Raw genomic sequence first — 15,395 nt, 5'->3', positions numbered from 1 at the left:
TGCAGCCTTAACATTATCTCATGGAACATAGCGGGTTGGGCCAACAAACCAGGGGACGAGCCATTTCGTGAATATATAACGGGTTTTGACATAATAATGCTGCAGGAAACTTGGGCAACTGACAACATAGTTTTCAACAGTTACGACGTCTATGAAATCACGGCCTCTAAACCGCTTGGAAGGGGACGACCGAGGGGGGGCCTAGTAACTCTGGTTTCCACTCAATTGGCGTCACAAGTTACTGAGTGCTCAGTTTTCGAGCAGCTGGCACTGGGGATCACTTTGCATCTGGAATCCAAGAGTATCATTCTGCCTGGCTTTTTTTACAAATAAGTCTTGACCTCATCATTGCTAATGGGGCATTCCCTGGGGACAGAGAAGGCGAGTACACATTCATAAATACAAATGGAGCCAGCACAGTAGACTACTGCCTCACAAACAGAGAGGCCTTCGAATCAATTAAAAAATTCACCATAGATAATAGGACTGAAAGCGGCCACCTACCTCTAATCATCTCCACTACTGGCCAAAATTCAATTCAGCGCTCGCACATAGAACATGAGGTCATAGATAAAGCAAATTATCCAGCATTGCGTAGGGAAAAATGGACACCTGAGATAGCAATTGCAGTTGAGAATAGATTGAATTCACAAACTGCAATTAAGTTAAGATCAATTATAATAAACAATCTATCAGTAGACTCCTCCCTGACGGCTTACGAAAATCTCATTAAGTCCTTGCAGGATGTAGTTTCGGTTAACATAAACTCAGCCGGCAAGCCACGCACTTGGTTGGTTTGACCAAGAGTGCCGCACAAAGAAGGAAGCCTTAAGGAACGCTTATTTGGCCTATAGAAACGCTGGATTAAACTCCTTACCTCCATCTTATTTTAAAATCAAAAGAGTATAAAGCCCTTTTGGCCTCAAAAAAAAGACAGTCCGAACAAAATTCCTGGTCCCTGCTATTGAATGCCTCACTAAACAATGAAACTAAACTCTTTTGGCTACTGGTCTCCGACTCAAAGCTGTGTCATTCCAGCTCAGGTTTGGGAGAATCACTTCAGAAATATATTTATGGAAAATCCAAACCTCCCTTCCAGCTTACAGGAGGATGACAGGGCAGAATTGTCACTGCTCCCTAATTGGAGGCTGGTGACTGTGGAGGAAGTCCATACATTAATTGGGAATCTGAAGAGTGGAAAGGCTCCGGGGAAAGACTTTATCCCAGCTGAGTTGATTACATCAAACCAGCACTGGTGGGCTCCGCTTCAGGCAGCACTCTTTACGGTAGTAAATAACTCGGGTAAGGTACCATATAGATGGAAACATGCTATAGTAGTTCCAATCTTTAAGAGAGGCCACCCAAATGTACCTTCCAATTATAGGCCAATTAGCCTGTTCTCAATAATTGGGAAGCTGTATGCCCGTTTCCTCAGTAGCAAACTGACAACCTTTCTAAATGAACATAATATACTATCTGAAGCCCAGGCAGCTTTTTGTGAGAACCATTCAACAACAGACCACTGTCTAATGCTGTCCTTCCTAGCTGAGAAGTATACCAGGCCTCTACAGGGTAAACTCTTCGTGGCCTTTATGGATCTGAAATCAGCATCTGACTCCATCCCCAGATCCCAGCTATGCTCCAAATTAAGTCTGATTTTGCAGGACAAACGACTTCTCTTTCTCATAAAAGCCCTGTACAATGGAACCAAACTGCAGGTCTGATGCGGTCGACAGGGACAGCTATCGAACAGCATCGAGATGACTAGGGGGGGTGAGACAGGGTTGTATTTTGGCCCCAACATTGTTTTGTCTATTCTTAAATGACCTAGAAGAGAACTTAATGGACCCAGATGGACACATTCCAAAAATAGGAATGAGAAGGACCCCTTTGTTGTTGTATGCTGATGACGCAGCCATCATCTCGCGTTCCAGGCCGGGCTTGAATTATCTGTTGAGGAAACTTTCTGATTACTGTTCTGGAAATGGTTTATCCATTAATTATGAAAAATCTAAAATTTTAGTCTTCGAAAGAAGATTCTCCCAGTCTAAATGGGTGCTGGATGGCCATAACATTGAACAGGTAAAATACTTCAGTTACCTAGGGCTCACATTGCATCATACAGGATCTTGGAAGCACCATTGGCAAACCTCCCTTCAAAAGGCGGAGATTACAAAGCTAGCCATACATAGATTCTTCTTCACAAAGGGCGGCAATATGTTCCAGCAGCCTTAAGGGTTTTCAACGCAAAGCCCGTTTCCCAACTCCTGTATGTAGCAAATGTCTGGCATAATGGGGACCTGCCAAAGCTAGATGGCTTTCAGGCAAAATTTATACGATCTCTGCTGCAGGTACCTAACTGCGTCCCCAAATCCGTACTTCTGTTAGAAGCTGGTGAATGCCCAATTTCAACTAAAGCGTGGTGGTCTGCCCTAAAACATTGGCTCAGGATTTCAGTGTTTGATCTAGGGAAGGGTCTGTACCAACATCTGACCAATGAGGAATTTGTCAGCAAATGGCAGAAAACCATGGCTAAAAAAGCCACCTCTATTGGTCTGTCCCCCCCCCAACTGTATTACCTGGGCTATGAAGGCGCCCAAAAGGTTTTAAAACAAAGATTGTGGGACAATGCACACTGTGACTTGCGATCTCGATCACACGCAGTCTGTAGTCCGCTGGCAGCAGGAGTTCAATATGGGCATGTCTTTAAGTTAAAATCTTACATCAAAAACCTGACAGTACCTAACTACCGAAGGCTCTTAACCAAAGCCAGACTGAATGTCTTCCCCTCTGCAGTGCTGGATGGTAGGATGAGAGGAGTTCCCTACCAGGACAGACTTTGCGCATGTGCTCAAGACATCGATTCCATAGATCATATTTTGTTACATTGTGCGAAGTATGAGCAGGCCAGGGCTGAACTGATACTACCCTTGCTGGTGCCTTTCCCGGGAAAGTCAGAGGCTCACTATGTCAGGTTCCTACTGGAAGACAGGACAAAAGCCAGAACGTTGGCAGTGGCAAAGTTTTTATCGGTGGTTGCAAGAACAAATGAGTCCTATATTCTAAAAAAAATGCTTGATTAACCCGGCTGTATGGACTGTGTATTGATTTGTAATGATTTGTTGGGTCTCTGGACCGTATTAAAGATTGTTGTTGTTGTTGTTATATATATTTATATATTTTTATTTTTATTTATTATTTCAACAGGATTCAGCTCCATGTCATGTTGCTGCTGTGTGCAAAAGGTCGTTTGAAGATAATAATATTCCACTGCTGGAATGGCCTGGGAATAGCCCAGACCTTAACCCAAGTGAAAGTCTATGGAGCCGACTAAAGAAACTTCTTAGTCTGAAGCAACCCAGCAATAAAGCCTAATTAATAGAGGCAATAATTTGGTCTTGGTTTCACATTATTACAGCTGCAGAACTAAAAACCTGGTTCACTCCATGCGAAGGCGTAGTAAGGCCGTAATTAAAGCTAAAGGTTACCAATGGTTACCAAAGGTTTCACGTTTTTTCTTTATGACTGCTGTCCTAATAAATACTCCTTCTTAAAAGTCATTGCATTACATTCTTCATTAAATTATCTTTCCATTGCTATATAATTTTATGGTATTACTCCACACAAAAGTGGTGTTATGAGCCATCAAACCTCAGAAATACACTTTTCACAAAAGGTTTCCATATTTTGGCCAATAGTATAAGTTGTTCATTTTAAAGTTAATGTTCTTTTTATATGGCATCAAATTATTATTATTATTTATGTTTCATGTTTATATGTGTGTTGGAAGCTGCCCAGAGTGGGAATGCAGCCAGATGGGCAGGGTATAAATATAAATTATTATTATTACTACAGTGGTACCTTGATTTAAGAACAGTCCTGTTCCGGAAAGTTTGTAAACCAAGGTACCACTGTATCATCATCATCATCACCACTGCTACTTCTACCTGAAATTCAATAAGCCTAGCTCTTCTTCTCTGGGATGAATTTTGTTTGGCCCAGTCATGGCATCCCCTCCATCTCCAATGTCAGTCGTCTCTTTGGTCAACCCAAGACTGACAGGAGCAAAAACAAAAACAGAAAACCTGAAGCTACTTATCTTTCCTAACAATTCTGAAGCTGACATTTAAGAAGGCCTGGGCAGTTGAGACCAGCCCAATCGTAGTATGAAAAAGGGATAATTTGAGGAAGATTGTTCAAGGAAAAAACTGTAAAGTTACTCTTTCTTGTGGGGGTGTTAGGTTTCCAGGTGTTGTAGGGGGCGCTGTTGAGCTCTGTGAAAATTTATGAGGTTGGTCCATAGAGGTATTTTTTGAATTTCCAGGCAGATAGGATGATCCCACAGGGAGCCTTACCAAGAGAGGCCATGATCCCACAATTCTCCTCCATGACGTCCTTATGCAGAGCTCTCTGGTCAGGATCCAGCAACTCCCACTCCTCGTCCGTGAAACAAACAGCGACATCTTCAAAGCACACTGGACCCTAAAAGAAAAAGGGAAATGTCCTCCTCTGAGACAGCAGAAATATAATCTGCTACACAATGCTCTGTTGCTTCCAGTTTGCCTGATGGAAGGATCCAATTACTCCTCTCCTCTTGAGCTGTTCTGGGAAGGTTCCCTCCCAATGCCGTAAAGCCAAATTCAAGGGGTTCATGGGAGCATGGAGAGGGGGAGGATTGGGGGGCAGGCCCCATTTTTCATCCGATGAGGCTGGTTAGGTGAATCCAGGCCACTATTTGTTCTCATTTGTCCACTACTTAGAAAACAATTTTAGGATTCAGTGATCAATTTACAATTAAAATAAGCCTATTTTTGTCTCCTGACTCTGAGAGACAAGCGGGGAGGGCGGCTTCTGGCAAAAGGAGAGGGAGCCACCGGTGGCTCCTCCTTCTCCTGACTCACCTCTGCCTCTCGACCTTCCTCTCCCACTTGCCTCCTTCCTCTTCTGCCTCTGATTCTACACTGCATTCTGCCACAGAGTCTCCCAGCTCACTAAGCCCTGTTTCCCCTTCAGCTTCTGACACCTCCTCTTCCCAGTCTTTTACGTCTTCTCCCTCTTGCCCCTCTGACCGCTCATCCTTCCTCCACCTCCACTCCTTCGGCTCTGAGCCATCTTCCCTTCCTGGTTCCCCGGCTGCTTCCTCCCACCACTCCTTTGTGCCCAACCAGTCCATGAGATTGCTCCATCCCTCGGCCTCTGTCCCCACAAGGCAGCTTCCCCTGACCTGATCTGGTTCCACAGCCGCTGCTTCCCTTCTGCCCCCATGAAAAGGCAGATCAGGAGGTCTTGCCGGCATCATTCTGTCTCCTGAAAGAGAAAAAAGGTAAGCAGGACGCCAGGAGTGTCTGCTTCCCTCACAGGTGAAACAGGGCATTTCTAACTACAGATGGGCCTTTGAGAAAGACTTACCTACTGAGAGTATTTGGACGTTTGTGCCCATTTCATATGCTTGTTGTGCAGAAATACATCTCCCTTCCTCTGGACCCTTCTTCCCAACTGTCTCCCCCCAAAACAAGATGAAAACAACTCACAGATGAGTTGGAAAACCAACAGAATGAGACCAAACGGAGAAAAACCACCTTCCTCCTTACCCAGTGGCCTCTCTCTGGTGTCCAACGGAGGCCTCTCTGCCTCACAGGAATCCAGGTCCATTTCTGCAAAGAGATCCTTTCCCTGGAAAAAAACACAATGATTCAAACCAGAGAATGGGGAGAAATATTAGAAAGAGAATGGCAAAGACTTGAAGGGTGTGAGATCTCATTCCATGGATGCTTTCCCAGAAATAGGATGGGCCATCAGCAGACCATTATGGGATGTTCTCTGTCCTGTTTGGAGCCCCTTGGGAGTATCCAGAGGAAAGTCTCTCTCACCTGCTTTCTCTCCTCTGCCTGACTCAGGAGGAAACCTTCAGCCAGGGCCACCGCCTGGGAACTAGTCTCCGCTCCACACTCCCTCACCCAGCTCTCCATCTCCAGTGGAAGGACAGCCAGGAACTGCTCCAAGATCACCAGGTCCAGCATCTCAGCTTTCGTGTGCCTTTCTGGCTTCAGCCACTGATGGTCAAGGTGGTAGAGTCGGCTGCAAACGTCTCGGGGTCCTTTGGCCTCCTGGCAGCAGAACTGCCTCACCTGCTGGCTCTGCACCTCTGAGCGGAGGGTGTCCACCTCACCATGGATCTTCTGCACAGAGTTTTCCCAGAACCCCCCACTGCTCCCAGTTTGGTTGGCATGGCCTCTTCCTATTCCAGGGCCAGATGAGTCTTGCTCATCCATCTGTGCTCTCAGGAAGCCTCTGAGAGATCGGAAGGAACCCTTTGGTCTTCTGCCAAGTTCTGTCCGTCTAAATGAGAAGCTGCAGCAAATCCTACAAAGCAAATACATTGTTCTGTTACAGAATCTGTAGGACAGGGGGGTGGGGAATGGGCTGGACTTCACCGCATCTCAGACCATGAGCTATCTTTTTGAAAAGAAAAGGAGGAAGAGGAGAAGAAATAAGTCTCTAGCCTTCTCACAATGCAGAATGTGGAGGCAACTGAAGGGATTTCTGTGAGATTAATCACCCTGGTTTCTGCTGCCTCCCAGTCAATGCATGGAGCCAGAAGTGACTGACAAGGGAGTCATTTGTATCTCATGATAAATGGATGTTTGGCTCTAGTGGGGGTAGTCAGGATTTGCTCCCCCCACCCCCACTCCCCTGCTTCTGTCTCTTTTTCTTGAACTAGGACTCTCTGCCCCTCTCAAGACAGACTCCTGGGGTGGGCTCCCTTTGTCTTTGCTCTGAGGGCCAGGTATGTATCTGGAAAACCCCCTGAGGGCCAAGTGGATGGGGCCAAATACATCTCACTTGAAATTCAGGTGGGCAATTTATTACTATTATTCTGTTAGACAGCTTAACACACACACACAGCCATTGATGCCAAGGTCCCTGGAGGCTCAGTGAGTAGCAGCGCCCATTTCCGGCTGGTTTTCCAGCATCAATCCCTTTGGGACAGAGAGGATGTGGTCCTGGGATGCCATGCTCTGGGTGCGAGGGGATTGCCGCAGTGGCCTCCGTGGGGAGCTGCCCTGGGAGACACTGGGAAACTGGTCCCCAATGCAGCAGCCAGACCATGGGCTGGGATCCCTTTCTTTATTCCTGCCCTTTCTCTCCCACCTTAACTTCCTTGCTCCACATCAGGTTTTCTTTATTGGGGGGGGGGGGGCTAGGAATGTATCTGGCCAACCCCCAGAGGGCCAAGTGGGCGGTTGCCAAACTTGATTTTTTGATTTTTTTGTTGTCCTTGATTTTTTGATTTTTTTTGTTGTTCTATTAGATAGCTTAACACAAACTGGTTTGGAATGCAGCAGCCAGACTATGGGCTGGGATCCCTCTCTTTATTCCTGGCCTTTCTCTCCCACCTTAACTTCCTTCCTCCCTGTGGGGTTTTTTTTTGGGGGGGGGGCTAGTCCACCTCCTCCTCCAGCTTTGGAAAACCATTTGCACATGTTTCCTCTGTTGTGCAATGAGGCTGAGCGATGTCACACAGAGCTAAAGTCCCAGGGACGCCTTTGTTTAAAGAAGGGAGATTTCGGGGGAGTCAGTTTTTTCTGAAAAGCCAAATGAGTTTGGGATCCTCTGATCCGCAGGAAGGAGAGCGTGGCAGACCTGGCCCCTCCCTGGCAGGACCCTCTCCTCCCTGACTTGGGGTCCCCCCTGGAGGAGCAGATCAGGCCCCCCATGCACCCTCTCCTGCCCCAGCCCTGGGACCCCCACCAGATCCCAGAGAGAGAGGAAACTCACCAGATCCCAGGAGGGGGCAGCGAGGCAGCCCTTGCAGGAGAGACACAGAAGCAGGAAAGGACTGGGGAGGGAGGGGCCTTCGCTCTGGAGGACCTGGCCCCCCCTTTCTTCCTGGCCTCTCTAGGAAGGCAGCTCAGTTCCCTTTAACCCTTGCCCAGCCGAGTCCCTCCAGCTCAGCTCTCTCTCAGATTATTATTATTTTTTATTGATTTCGGGGGGCAGCTGCCCCCCCCTGGCTCCGCCAATGCCCAGATATCCTTTTGGGGGTGAGGCTCTTGGCTGGACTCTGAGCATCTCCCTCCCTTGGCCAGAAACCAGAGGAAGAGCTTGCAGGGGAAAGGGCTTTGCAGGAGGCAAGGAAGCTCCTCCTAGAATTCCGGAGTGGAGAGATAGGAGGGGATCCCAGGGTCATCTAGTCCAACCCGAAGTAAGAGGGGACCGGGTCTAGTTCCCTAAACAGGCAGCCCTGTTTAGGGAAGCTTTTAATGTTTAATAGGCTATTGTAATTTAGTGTTTTATTGGAAGCCGCCCAGAGTGGCTGGGGAAACCCAGCCAGATGGGCAGGGTATAAATAATAAATTGATATTATTATTATTATTATTATTATTATTATTATTATTATTATTATTATTATTATTATTATTATTATTACAGTGGTACCTCGCAAGACGAATGCCTCGCAAGATGGAAAACTCGCAAGACGACAGGGTTTTTTGTTTTTTTAGCTGCTTCGTAAGACGATTTCCCCTATGGGCTTGCTTCGCAAGACGGAAACGTCTTGCAAGTTTGGAACTGGAGATTGACCATCTTGTTAGCCTGGGGCATTGGTCAGCAACCTTTTTCAGCCGTGGGCTGGTCCACTGTCCCTCAGACCATGTAGTGGGGCCAAACTATATTGAGGGGGAATGAACAAATTCCTATGCCCCACAAATAACCCAGAGACGCATTTTAGAAAAAAGGACACATTCTACTCATGTAAAAACACACTGATTCCAGAATTGTCCGCAGGCCGGATTGAGAAGCTTGCCTACCCCTGGCCTGGGGAGCCACATTCTGGTTGAAGGAGGCCAGGATTGGCCCCCAAGGCTTGGGATGTCCCTCCTTCCCTGCTGTAGGACTTGGAACCCAGGAGAAAACTCTTGGAATAGCCTTGCCAGGTGCTCAGGGACAGACTCACCTGTCCCCATGTCCTTCTCTTTGGAGATGTGCTGCGGTTGCACATCCCTCTCCCAGGGGTGAGTATTGGAGAGAACCAGAGCAGGGACTCAGACCTGCCCTCCTTGCCCCCCCCCACTCTGCACTCTCGGATGTGGAGAAGCCCTCCCTTCGTGAGGAACTGCCGGAGGTGGTTCAGAACTGCCAGGCAGGTCAGCTCAGGGGGCTCTGCCTCCACGTTGCACCTTTGACCATGGACTGGACTTGGACCTAGCCTCTCGGGTAACCCACGGGACCAGCACAGTTTGCTCCCGCCACATCCGCACTCCCCCTTCATTGGGGTGCGTTCGGGAGGAACCAGAAGCCATGGCTGACCAGGAGGCTGCGCTGGTGGCATTGGCTCAGGAAAACCAGGTCTTGACCCACACCGTTCAGCAGCTAAGCAATGCAGTTACAGCACTTCAGCAGCGTTTGGAAGCCTTACCAGCTCCTGGTGCTGATGCCCCAGCTTCTGGCAAGTATCCAGTGGCCCTACCAGAGAAATTCAATGGGTCCCCGGCCAGCTTTCCCATGTTTCTTGCCCAGACCAAGCTTTCCCATGTTTCTTGCCCAGACCAATTCAGGGGCGAGCCCGGAATTTCCCCAATGACCGCACCAAGGTGCACTTCCTGATCAGCTTGCTGAAGGACCAGGCGGCCAAGTGGGCATTGCCGCTGCTCCGGCAAGACTCTCCCTTGCTGACAGACTATACAGGGTTTTGCAACCATCTGGAAACCGCGTTCGTCAACCCTCAGAAGGGGAGTCAAGCCAATCGGGCAATTCAGCGGTTGAAACAGGACAATTCCACAGTGGCCGCCTACGCCACAGAATTTCGACTGTTGGCACAGGACTTGTCCTGGAATGACTCCACCCTTCAGGACCAGTACCTCGAGGGGCTGTAGGATGAGATACTGGACCAGCTGGCCATGATGCATCACCCCGCCACGCTGGACACCCTCATTCAATGGAGCCTGCAGATAGACGATCGGTTGGAGGACCGTCACCAGGCTCAGAGCCGCCAGCACTCCCGGTTCCAGTCCTTCCCAGCAGTTCCACGGCCACAGCCAAGTCGCTGGAGGAGCCAATGTAGTTTGGGGCAGCGCGGCCTCGCCTCTCCCCCTTGGAGAAGACTCGGCGTCTGGAGGGGAACCTGTGTCTCTACTGCGGCGGGAGTGGACACTATGCCCAATCCTGTCCCGAGAAAACGCCGGCCACAGGGAAATGGCTAACCCCAGTAGCCGATGGCCTAGGCTACCTGCGGTCCCAAACATCGCACAATGGACCCTCACCGGTGGAATTGCAACACCTCATAGTTCTTGTGTGTCTATACCCCCTGGCGGGCCCTGGATTCTCACCCACGCTCTGGTAGATTCAGGGGCAACCCACTCCTATATGGACTCTGCCTTCGCCACCCATCATCAGGTGCCACTCCAGGACAAGCCAGAACCGGTACAGGTGGAGGCAATTGACGGACGGCTCCTGCGCTCGGGAGCCGTTACTCAGGAGACTCAGCCCTTGGTCCTGTGTCACCAGCAGCACCGGGTGGTGCGCACCTTGGACATTGCCACCATGCCCCGGTTTCCCCTGGTGCTCGGGATGGACTGGCTGGAGTCTCACAATCTTCAAATCGACTGGGTCAATCAGACTGTGCGCTTCCCAAACCCGTGTCCCCATGCTCGGTCTGAGATGCTAGTGGCCACCCCCACGGGGGAAGCTGCATCAACGCTCCCCGCTGTTTACCAGGACTACCAAGAAGTGTTTGAGGAACAGGGTGCAGATCAGCTGCCGCCTCATTGGTATTTCGACTGCGGCATAGACCTCCAGCCCAGAGAGACCCTGCCTGTGAGCCGCCTGTACTGTCTTACGGAGCCAGAGCGCTAAGCCTTGTAGGACTTCCGTCGCAAGAACCTGGAGTGCGGGTTCATTTGGCCCTCTACCTCGCCCACCACCGCTCCAGTACTCTTCATTAAGAAGTGTGGGGAGCTTCGTCCCTGCCATGATTAACGGGCCCTGGATAAGATTACCATCCCAGACCGGTATCCCTTGCCCCTTATTGCAGAGTTGCTGGAGCGGGTGCAAGGGGCGCAGATGTTCACCAATCTGCACCTTCGGAGAGCCTACAATTTGATTAGGATCCGAGCCGGGAATGAGTGGAAGACAGCATTTGGGACACGGTATGGGCAGTTCGAATATCTGGTAATGCCTTTCGGGTTGTGCAATGCGCCTGCCGTGTTCCAACGGTACATCAACCACGTGTTCCAGGTCTTGCTAGACAAGTACGTGGTGGTGTACTTAGATGACATTTTGATTTACTCCCACGACCCAACTTGCCACGAGGGTCATGTCTGGTCCATGTTGCAGCGCTTGCGGGAGCAACGCCTGCATGCTAAGCTCAGCAAGTGAAAGTTCCACCAGCGGTCGGTGGACTTCCTCGGTCACCAACTCTCCCCCTGATGGGGTGCAGATGGATACCGGGAAGGTGGCAGCAGTTCAGGAGTGGGCGGCACCCCAGAAGTGCAAGGACCTACAGCGGTTTCTGGGGTTCGCCAACAACAACAACAATAATAATAACAACAACAACAATATCTTTATTGTCATTGCCCCCTCTCGGGGACAACAAAATTACTTGATTGCTCCATAAAAACACTAATTAAAACAATACGGTATAGTACAGCAAGGAAGATTAGATGACTTTCAAAGTCCAGGCTTCCCATTCAGGGCCGAGATCGCTCTGGAGAAGAAGCTGTTCTTAAGACGGCTCGTTCTTGTCTTCATCGTCCTGTATCTCCGTCCCAACGGCAGGAGCTCGAAGAGACAGTGACCAGGATGCGATGGATCTTTTACTATGTCCAGTACCTTCCTATGGCACCTTGTGGCATAAATCTGCTCTAAGGTGGAGAGTGGGCAGCCAACAATGCTCTCTGCTGCCTTAACAACTCTGCACAACGCCATCCTGTCCTGGGTAGTACAGCTTCCGTACCACACACATAAGCCATAAGTGAGCATGCTCTCAATGGCACAGTGATAGAAGGCAAGCAGCAGTTTCTGCGGAAGATAGTTTTTCCTTAGAATTCTCAAAAAGTACAGTCTCTGCTGCGCCTTCTCACAAGCCCCCTTGTGTTGACACTCCAGGACAGATCCTCTTGTAATTCAATGCCCCAAAATCTGAATGTTGTTACCCTCTCCACACAGACCCCATCAATCAAAAGTGGCTGGATATTGCTCTTCTGTCTCCTGAAGTCCACCACAAGCTCCTTCGTCTTCCTTGTATTTATGAGCAAGTTGTTAGCTCTGCATCACTCTGTCAGCCACTCCACCTCATCTCTATAATCCGTTTCACCCTCCCTTTCGGTGATGAGCCCAATCACGGTTGTGTCATCTGCAAATTTGACAACCCTATTACTAGGGTGAGCAGCGACACAATCGTACGTGTAGAGAATATAAAGGAGCGGACTGAGTACGCATCCCTGTGGTGTTCCTATGTTAGTCTTAAGCATATTAGAGATATAAGGGCCCAACCGAACCCTCTGGGGGACGGTCTGAAAAAAAGTCCAGTATCCACCCACAAAGTGATAACGGAAGCCCCAGATCTTCCAGTTTAGACATCAGACGTTGTGGTAGAATGGTATTAAATGCCGAGCTGAAATCTAAAAAAAGCAGTCTGGCATACCCCCCCCCCCCCCGCTGCTCCAAATGTGCAAGGACGGCATGGAAGGCAATCGCCACAGCGTCCTCTGTCGATCTTTTCATTTTATAAGCAAATTGGAATGTGTCCAGTCCCTCTGGTAGGCAGGCAATGACATGATTTCGTACCACCTTTTCAAAGCACTTCATGATTATAGGTGTGAGTGCTACTGGACGAAAGTCATTCAGATCTTCCGGGTTAGGTTTTTTTGCTATTGAAACGGTAATAGAGGACTTTAGGCAGGATGGAACAATAGCCTGGGCTAGGGATCGATTTAAAATCCCAGTGAAAACTCCTGCTAGTTGATCTGCACAGACTCTCAATACCCTTCCAGCTACCCCATCTGGCCCTGTGGCCTTCCTTGGGTTGATTCCCTTCAACACCTTCCTCATCTCTTCTTTTTCCACAGAGACTACTACATTCCTTTGTACTGTATTACTGGACCTTCATTGTGGACTATGCTCACCGCACCACCCCGCTGACCCAACTGCTGTGCCCCAAGACACCATTCTCTTGGGACAAGGAGGCAGAGGTGGCGTTTCAGGGGTTGAAAGCCTGTCTCCAGAGGGCGCCGCTTTTACAGCATCCTAATCCCTCTTGTCCCTTCATGGTGGAGACAGACGCCTCCAGTCCAGCTCTCGGTGCCGTCTTGTCCCAGCAGCACAGACCTGATGCGCTGCTGTTACTCTGCGCCTACTACTCCTGCCAGCTTCTTCTGGCAGAATGTAACTATACCGTGTGGGAGTGGGAACTACTGGCCATCAAGGTGGCCTTTGAGGTCTGGGGCCATCATCTTGAGGGGCAAGACACCTGGTGGAAGTGAGAATCGACCACCAGAACCTGGAGTACCTCCAGACTGGGTCGACCACTTGGCATTGGAGGAGTTCGCTTACAACAACGCGGTGAACGCCTCCACCGAGCAGACCCTGTTCCAGGCCACTTACGGTTACCATCCGCGTTTGTTCCTGGATGTGCTGCCAGCATCTGCTGACAGATTGGCTCCAGGAGCTCCAGTCTCAGCACCAACTATTGATGGAGCAACTGCACCAGGCCAAGGATGCGTACAAGGCCCAGGCCGACCGCTGCCACCAAGTGCGACCAGAACTCCACATCGGCGAGCCATGGGGCTACATAAATTCTAATTGGACTCCGTTGGAATTGGGCAAGTGTATCCAGGCTGCAGTTAGCTTTTTGGTCCCTTAGGAAACGAGAGCTAGTTTGACACCTGGGAACACACAAAAAAGGCAGAAACAAAACAAACTGCATTTTTCACTCATTATTTGACCTTCTCACTAAGTGTAAAGCATAGGCCACTATTGAGAATGTTTCTCCCAAACTGCAAGTATGCCACAAGTAATTTAGAACAAAATGCAACATGTGTTATTTTTTTATGTGATATCCTATGTCCAGCTATGTGCACTGCTACACTTGCAAATAGCCTTAAGAGGCCTGACATGCAAGTCTCTTAAGATTTACACGAAGGCATATACCGTATTTTTTGCCCTATAAGACGCACTTTTTCCCCTCCAAAAATGAAGGGGAAATGTGGGTGCGTCCTATGGGGCGAATACAGGGTTTCACTGAAGCCTGGAGAGCGAGGGGCTCTCGCTCTCCAGGATTCAGGAAGCTCTGCGCAAACCTCTGGAGCCCGGCGCCTCCAAAGGGTCGCACAGAACTGCCTGCCCTCCCGGGCTCTGTGCAGCTCTGCGCATCCCTCCGGAGCCCGCGCCAAGCCGCGCCGGCCTCTGGAGGGTCGCGCAGAGCTGCCTGCTTTAGGAAGCCTCAGCACGCCCGGGCTTCGCACAGCTGTCCGCAAGCCTGGGGAGACCGGCGCGGCTCCCTAGGCTTGCGGATAGCAGGATCTTCTGGGGGCTGGGGTCAGGGGAAGCTCGAGCTTCCCCCGCACCAGCCCCGTGCCTGGGGGGAAATAATTTTTTTTCTTTATTCCCCCCCCCCAAAAAAACTAGGTGCGTCCTATAGGACGGTGCGTCCTATGGGGCGAAAAATACGGTAAATGTATCAAGCAAACACATATATTTTATGGGGGGAGCAAAGACCCCTAGGAATTTAAGAGTGGCTGTATTCCCTACACCCACAAGTCTCAGAATGCTTAGAACATTAAAACACAACATAAAAACACAAAACATCACGTGTTAAAATAGCATTAAATGTCAATAAGAAAAAGGCCTGGCTAAAAAGGTGCGGATTTGCCTGGCTCCTAAAGCTGTATAATGGCTTTTCTGACCTTTGTATGGATTCTTTGGTGGGAAGTGAGTTTAGGACTAACAGTGAAGCTCTTTCCACATTCCACACACCGAAAAGGTTTCTCCCCTGTATGAATTATTTGATGGGAAGTGAGATCGGAGCTCTGACTGAAGCTCTTTTCACATTCTACACACTGATAGGGTTTCTCCCCCTATGAATTCTTTGATGGGAAGTGAGAGGGGAGCTTTGACTGAAGCTCTTTCAACATTCCACACACTGATAGGGTTTCTTGTTACGAAAAAGGAGCAATGCGGCAGCGAGCTCCAGATGGCTGGAAAGCCAAACAGGATCTTGATGCTTGGGACTGTACCATGGGAACAAAGGGGCAGTCTATTCACTGTACTGAGCACTGGATGTTAGCTCAGAGTGTCATCTGACCTGTACTGGAAGTACAGGGGGAGGAGTTTTTTCACTCTGCTGTTGGTGTTAAGAGAGTACAGACACGTTTCTCTGTACTGCTGAAAGACAGAAA

General features: G+C 49.4%; 3 protein-coding genes across 3 annotated transcripts in view; 1 reads left to right on the top strand and 2 right to left on the bottom strand.

Annotated features, from left to right (window-relative positions):
* LOC144327628 (uncharacterized) overlaps positions 1–7,864 on the bottom strand; it is a 119,973-nt gene extending 112,109 nt beyond the window's left edge. Inside the window, exon 1 of the mRNA XM_077928020.1 lies at positions 7,780–7,864. The gene's annotated coding sequence lies outside the window, so the exon portion shown is untranslated. The remainder of the gene's footprint in view (positions 1–7,779) is intronic.
* LOC144327627 (uncharacterized) overlaps positions 1–15,395 on the top strand; it is a 365,071-nt gene that overhangs the window by 243,764 nt on the left and 105,912 nt on the right. The gene's annotated exons all lie outside the window — the stretch shown is intronic.
* LOC144327635 (uncharacterized) overlaps positions 1–15,395 on the bottom strand; it is a 100,002-nt gene that overhangs the window by 73,253 nt on the left and 11,354 nt on the right. The gene's annotated exons all lie outside the window — the stretch shown is intronic.

The sequence above is a fragment of the Podarcis muralis genome, chromosome 4, assembly GCF_964188315.1.
Source record: "Podarcis muralis chromosome 4, rPodMur119.hap1.1, whole genome shotgun sequence".
Taxonomy (NCBI): Eukaryota; Metazoa; Chordata; class Lepidosauria; order Squamata; family Lacertidae; genus Podarcis; species Podarcis muralis.
The sequence above is the reverse complement of the archived record's forward strand: the minus strand, read 5'-3'. Positions and strand labels throughout refer to the sequence as shown.